Consider the following 7,769-nt stretch of genomic DNA (forward strand, 5'->3'; position numbering starts at 1 on the left):
TGTATCACAACAAAATAAATCCCAGACATACAACAAAAGTCCTGTTGGCATAAAGTTTACAATCCTTGCAGATAAAAGCACCATCATATGTATAGAAGCATAGATCATTTGACCTGAGTGCTAATGTTTCAGGCTGTAGAATCTGATGGAGCAGCACGATCATCCCCCTTTTCCGCCATTGCTCTTGAACAACGAAGCGAATGTCTGATAATCTGGTTTCAAAACCATTCATACCTTGATGACATTTGTCAACCACTATTCTTGTTTCTGAAACGACGTCCATTAGGGATTGGACTCGTGTCTAGAGCACAGATATATCACTCTGTCTAGCTGGAAGATTTTGTTTAGTAGGCGATTTGGACGAGGTTACCTTGACAACCAACCCAGAATTACGCAGGAAGGTGCTTTTTGCACTATTAGTGGAGAGATATTGGCGCACTGCAGCAAGAGGTGACATCGTGCATGTGGTAGCCTGGTCACCTCCGGATGGTTTTGGCTGTTCAATCATTTGTTCCATAGCTTGCTGAAAGTTTGAACTTGTAGATTAGTGTACCAGATAAGTTACTAATGAGGCAAAAACAAACAAAGTAGGTTTCATGTTTATACATAACTTATTTTGGTGAACAACTGTAATACATTAGCATGTATTGTAGTGCCAACTACATAATAAAATCACTTTTGGAACATATGTCCATGTAGCCTGCCTACTGTATTGTCTCTTTACTCACATTTGTTGACATGTAAGGATAAAGAGACATGTTTTAAAGTAGGATGAACATAGTATGACATCATTCATATCATGGGCAAACAGATATAAAACAAACATGCTATTGTATCATTGTGTGGGCACGTGAACATCACAACTAGATTACAGATCAAGACCAAAAGAATATCCTTCATCTCTTTTAAATCGTGTAAGGTGAAATGATATGTTAAGACAACCGTGTATAAATGTGAACAGAGTAACTGACATTGGCTGCAATCCAAGCAGTTAAATGAACACGTCACAATAACAAGCAGTTCAAAGGCAGGAGGAGTAAGGACTTACAACAGCGGCTTGAACTTGTGTGCTCATGCCCTTCATCTTGCTGGTGTGGCAATCCTTGAATATTTGCCCTGCATTCGGTACAGGTTCTTTTTGGTCCGCATGGGCTTTCTTTTGTATTTGGAACAAGTCAATATAGATACGATAATATGTCACCGAAAAAAGGAGGTAGCAGCTATTTAGAAGAGCCTCGCAGTGTGCAATATAGCTACGAGATCATGTTGTCTATTGGAATTTTACTTTAGAACGGTTGGTCCTGTTCTTCAAACAGTTATCCTAGAAGAAGATACACCTGTAAGGCACATACGTAAATACAAGTTCAATATGTGATCTGATCAAATACATATACCCTACCTGATACTTTGGATTAGACCAGTGTTTAACAAGGGCTGCCCAGTCTTCATCTGTAATATATTCCACTGGAGATGTTTGGGCGATCTCATTGTTAGCCTTGCCTTCAAAGTGAGTTTTTCTAAGGTGATAACGACACTGTCGCAGAGCGGACTGAAAAACATGAGTGCATTCTTGTTTAGTTGCATCATCTTTCAGATCCAACTTGAACCTCATCTGTTGAAAAAAGAATGTGAGTCTTATTAGGAGGAAGCTAGAAAGTATGGGACATAGAAAGACAATTTTACAAATTGCGATGAATAACATTACTTACGAATAAATGGTCAAGGAAGGTGTTAAAATCGGTATCGTCTTTCTCATTCCTATAGTGGATCCACGTTGGGAGGATACGTGCATGACACCTAGTGGCAACGCCTGCCTCTGATACTAACTTGGCTGACTCTGTAGCATCACGTGGCCTTTTTAAACCTGCCTCAAAATGGATCTCCATTCTTACTCCTTTAGATTTTGTTAACCTGTCAAGCATTATCCCTGATGTCTATTTCCGCTTGCACCGTGGTACAAGTTCAACAACGAATATGGAAAGTGTTTGTGCACATCAAACTGTGAGAGTACATATAAAGGAGCATGCAACTGCAAATTGACCCGGCCAGGTAGCGTCTTGGTGTTGATGCTCATGAGTTCCATCAGATCTTGCCAAGTCATGTTATGTCAGCAGTGCTTTGGAAGTAGTTGATATGTCTCCAACGTATCTATAATTTTTTATTCTTCCATGCTATTATATTATCTGTTTTGGATGTTAATGGGCTTTATTTTACACTTTTATATTATTTTTGGGACTAACCTATTAACCGGAGGCCCAGCCCAAATAGTTGTTTTTGCCTATTTCAGTGTTTCGTAGAAAAGGAATATCAAACGGAGTCCAAACGGAATGAAACCTTCGGGAACGTGATTTTTGGAACAAACGTGATCCAGAGGACTTGGAGTGGACGTCAAGCAATCAACGAGGCGGCCACGAGGCAGGGGGGCGCGCCTACCCCCCTAGGCGCGCCCTCCCCCTCATGGGCCCCTCGTAGCTCCACCGACCTACTTCTTCCTCCTATATATGTTCACATACCCCGCAAACATCCAGGAGCACCACAAAACCCTATTTCCACCGCCGCAACCTTCTGTACCCAAGAGATCCCATCTTGGGGCCTTTTCCGGAGATCCGCCAGAGGGGGCATTGATCATGGAGGGCCTCTACATCAACTCGATGGCCCCTCCGATGATGTGTGAGTAGTTTACCTCAGACCTTCGGGTCCATAGCTAGTAGCTAGATGGCTTCTTCTCTCTCTTTGGATCTCAATACAAAGTTCTCCTCGATTCTCTTGGAGATCTATTCGAGGTAATCTTGTTTTGTGGTGTGTTTGTCGAGATCTGATGAATTGTGGGTTTATGATCCAGATTATCTATGAACGATATTTGAATCTTCTCTGAATTCTTTTATGTATGATTGGTTTATCTTTGCAAGTCTCTTCGAATTATCAGTTTGGTTTGGCCTACTAGATTGATCTTTCTTGCAATGGGAGAAGTGCTTAGCTTTGGGTACAATCTTGCGATGCTCAATCCCAGTGACAGAAAGGGAAACGACATGTATTGTAATGTTGCCATCGAGGATAAAAAGATGGGGTTTATATGATATTGCATAAGTTTATCCCTCTACATCATGTCATCTTGCTTAAGGCGTTACTCTGTTCTTATGAACTTAATACTCTAGATGCATGCTAGATAGCGGTCGATGTGTGGAGTAATAGTAGTAGATGCAGGCAGGAGTCGGTCTATTTGTAACGGACGTGATCCCTATATACATGATCATGCTGATACATCTCCAACGTATCTATAATTTTTGATTGCTCCATGCTATATTATCTTCTGTTTTGGACATTATTGGGCTTTATTATCCACTTTTATATTATTATTGGAACTAACCTATTAACCGGAGGCCCAGCCCAGAATTGCTATTTTTTTTACCTATTTTAGAGTTTCGCAGAGAAAGAATATCAAAAGGAGTCCAAACGAAATGAATCCTTCGGGAGAGTGATTTTCGGAATGGACATGATCCGGGAGACTTGGACCCTACGTCAAGCAACCAACAGGGAAGCCACGAGGTAGGGGGGGCTACCCCCCCCAGGCGCGCCCTCCACCCTCGTGGGCCCCCTGTTGCTCCACCGACGTACTCCTTCCTCCAATATATACCTACGTACCCCCAAACGACCAGATACAGAGCCAAAACCCTAATTCCACCGTCGTAACTTTCTGTATCCATGAGATCCCATCTTGGGGCCTGTTCCGGAGCTCCGCCGGAGGGGGCATCGATCACGGAGGGCTTCTACATCAACACCATAGCCCTTCCGATGAAGTGTGAGTAGTTTACCTCAGACCTTCGGGTCCATAGTTATTAGCTAGATGGCTTCTTCTCTCTTTTTGGATCTCAATACAAAATTCTCCCCCTCTCTTGTGGAGATCTATTCGATGTAATCTTCTTTTGCGGTGTGTTTGTTGAGACCGATGAATTGTGCGTTTATGATCAAGTTTATCTATGAACAATATTTGAATCTTCTCTAAATTCTTTTATGTATGATTGGTTATCTTTGCAAGTCTCTTCAAATTATCAGTTTGGTTTGGCCTACTAGATTGATCTTTCTTGCAATGGGAGAAGTTCTTAGCTTTGGGTTCAATCTTGCGGTGTCCTTTCCCGGTGACAGTAGGGGCAGCAAGGCACGTATTGTATTGTTGCCAACGAGGATAACAAGATGGTTTTTTATCATATTGCATGAATTTATCCCTCTACATCATGTCATCTTGCTAAGCGTTACTCTGTTCTTATGAACTTAATACTCTAGATGCATGCTGGATAGCGGTCGATGTGTGGAGTAATAGTAGTAGATGCAGGCAGGAGTCGGTCTACTTGTCTCGGACGTGATGCCTATATACATGATCATACCTAGATATTCTCATAACTATGCTCAATTCTGTCAATTGCTCAACTGTAATTTGTTCACCCACCATAAAATACTTATGCTCTTGAGAGAAGCCACTAGTGAAACCTATGGCCGTCGGGTCTATCTTCCATCATATTAATCTTCCAACGCTTAGTTATTTTCATTGTCTTTTATTTGACTTTGCATCTTTATCATAAAAATACCAAAAATATTATCTTATCATATCTATCAGATCTCACTCTCGTAAGTGACCGTGTCGGGACTGACAACCCCTTATCGCTTTGGTTGCGAGGATTTATTTGTTTTGTGTAGGTGCGAGGGACTCGCGTGTAGCCTCCTACTGGATTGATACCTTGGTTCTCAAAAACTGAGGGAAATACTTACGCTACTTTGCTGCATCACCCTTTCCTCTTCAAGGGAAAACCAAAGCAGTGCTCAAGAGGTAGCAAGAAGGATTTCTAGCGCCGTTGTCGGGGAGGTCTACGCAAAAGTCAACATACCAAGTAGCCATCACAACCCTTATCTCCCGCATTACATTATTCGCCATTTGCCTCTCGTTTTCCTCTCCCCCTCTTCACCCCTGCCGTTTTATTCGCCCTCTCTCTCTTTATCCTCCCTCTCTCTCTCTATTTGCTCTTTTTGCCCGTTTCTTGTTTGCTTGTGTGTTGGATTGCTTGCTTTTCACGATGACTCAAGATAACACTAAATTGTGTGACTTTACCAATACCAACAACAATGATTTTATTAGCACTCCGATTGCTCCTCTTACCGATGCCAAATCTTGTGAAATTAATGCTACCTTGCTGAATCTTGTCATGAAAGATCCGTTTTCCGGCCTTCCTAGTGAAGATGTCGCTACCCATCTAAATAGCTTCGTTGGTTTGTGTGATATGCAAAAGAAGAAAGATGTGGACAATGATATTGTTAAATTGAAGCTATTTTCTTTTTTCGCTTAGAGATCGTGCTAAAGCTTGGTTTTCGTCTTTGCCTAAAAATAGTATTGATTCTTGGAATAAGTGCAAAGATGCTTTTATCTCTAAGTATTTTCCTCCCGCTAAGATCATCTCTCTTAGAAACGATATTATGAATTTTAAGCAACTTGATCATGAACATGTTGCACAAGCTTGGGAGAGGATGAAATTAATGATATGTAATTGCCCAACACATGGTTTGAATTTGTGGATGATTATACAAATTTTTTATGCTGGATTGAATTTTGCTTCTAGAAATATTTTAGATTCGGCCGCGGGAGGCACTTTTATGGAAATCACTTTAGGAGAATCTACTAAACTCCTAGATAATATTATGGTTAATTATTCTCAATGGCACACTGAAAGATCTACTAATAAAAAAGTGCATGCGATAGAAGGAATTAATGTTTTGAGTGGAAAGTTGGATGAACTTATGAAATTATTTGCTGCTAAGAGTGTTTCTTCTGATCCTAATGATATGCCTTTGTCTACTTTGATTGAGAATAATAATGAATCTATGGATGTGAATTTTGTTGGTAGGAATAATTTTGGTAACAACGCGTATAGAGGAAACTTTAATCCTAGGCATTATCCTAGTAATTCCTCTAATAATTATGGTAATTCCTACAACAATTCTTATGGAAATTTTAATAATATGCCCTCTGAATTTGAGACTAGTGTTAAGGAATTTATGAATTCACAAAAGAATTTCAATGCTTTGCTTGAAGAGAAATTGCTTAAAGTTGATGATTTGGCTAGGAATGTTGATAGAATTTCTCTTGATGTTGATTCTTTAAAACTTAGATCTATTCCTCCTAAGCATGATATCAATGAGTCTCTCAAAGCCATGAGAATTTCCATTGATGAGTGCAAAGAAAGAACCGCTAGGATGCGTGCTAAGAAAGATTCCTTTATAAGAGTGTGTTCTTCTAATTTCCATGATAATAAAGATGAAGATCTAAAAGTTATTGATGTGTCCCCTATTAAATCTTTGTTTTGCAATATGAATCTTGATAATGATGGGACTGAATATGATCCACCTTTACATAGAAGGTGTTCCAAAAATTCGGAGTCTTTAGATCTTGATGCTAAAATTGTTAAAAGTGGGATTGAAGAAGTCAAAACTTTAAATAGTAGTGAACCCACTATTTTGGATTTCAAGGATTTAATTATGATAGATGCTCTTTGATAGATTGTATTTCCTTGTTGCAATCTGTGCTAAATTCTCCTCATGCTTATAGTCAAAATAAAGCTTTTACCAAACATATCGTTGATGCTTTGATGCAATCTTATGAAGAAAAACTTGAGTTGGAAGTTCCTATCCCTAGAAAACTTTATTATGAGTGGGAACCAACTATTAAAATTAAAATTAAAGATCATGAATGCTATGCTTTGTGTGATTTGGGTGCTAGTATTTCCACCATTCCAAAGACTTTGTGTGATTTGTTAGGTTTTCGTGATTTTGATGATTGCTATTTAAACTTGCACCTTGCGGATTCCACTATTAAGAAACCTATGGGAAGAATTAATGATGTTCTTATTGTTGCAAATAGGAACTATGTGCTCGTAGACTTTATTGTTCTTGACATAGATTACAATCCTTCATGTCCAATTATTCTTGGTAGACCTTTCCTTAGAACGATTGGTGCAATTATTGATATGAAGGAAGGAAATATTAGATTCCAATTTCCGTTAAGGAAAGGCATCGAACACTTTCCTAGAAAGAAAATTAAATTACCTTATGAATCTATTATGAGAGCCACTTATGGATTGCCTACCAAAGATGGCAATACCTAGATCTATCCTTGCTTTTTATGCCTAGCTAGGGGCGTTAAACGATAGCGCTTGTTGGGAGGCAACTCAATTTTATTTTTATTCCTTGATTTTTGCTCCTGTTTATTAATAAGCAATTTATCTAGCCTCTGTTTTGTTTGTGTTTTTTGTTTTTAATTAGTGTTTGTGCCAAGTAGAACCATTGGGAAGACATGGGGAAAGTCTTGTTAATCTTGCTGTAAAAAACAGAAACTTTAGTGCTCACGAGAACTGCTGCCATTTTTATTTGGAAAGATCTATTTAGTTAATTATTTTTGCAGATGATTAATAGATAAATTCCTCACGTCCAGAAATTTATTTTAGAATTTTTTGGGTTCCAGATCTTGCCCTAGCTACAAATTACTACAGACTGTTCTGTTTTTGACAGATTCTGTTTTTCGTGCGTTGTTTGCTTATTTTGATGAATCTATGGCTAGTAGAATAGTTTGTAAACCATAGATAAGTTGGAATCCAGTAGGTTTAACACCAATATAAATAAATAATGAGTTCATTACAGTACCTTGAAGTGGTGTTTTGTTTTCTTTCGCTAACGGAGCTCACGAGATTTTCTACTTTAAGTTTTGTGTTGTGAAGTTTTCAAGTTTT

Source organism: Triticum urartu, chromosome 2A (genome assembly GCF_056163025.1).
Source record: "Triticum urartu cultivar PI428250 chromosome 2A, HENAU_Tu73, whole genome shotgun sequence".
In the NCBI taxonomy this organism is placed as follows: Eukaryota; Viridiplantae; Streptophyta; class Magnoliopsida; order Poales; family Poaceae; genus Triticum; species Triticum urartu.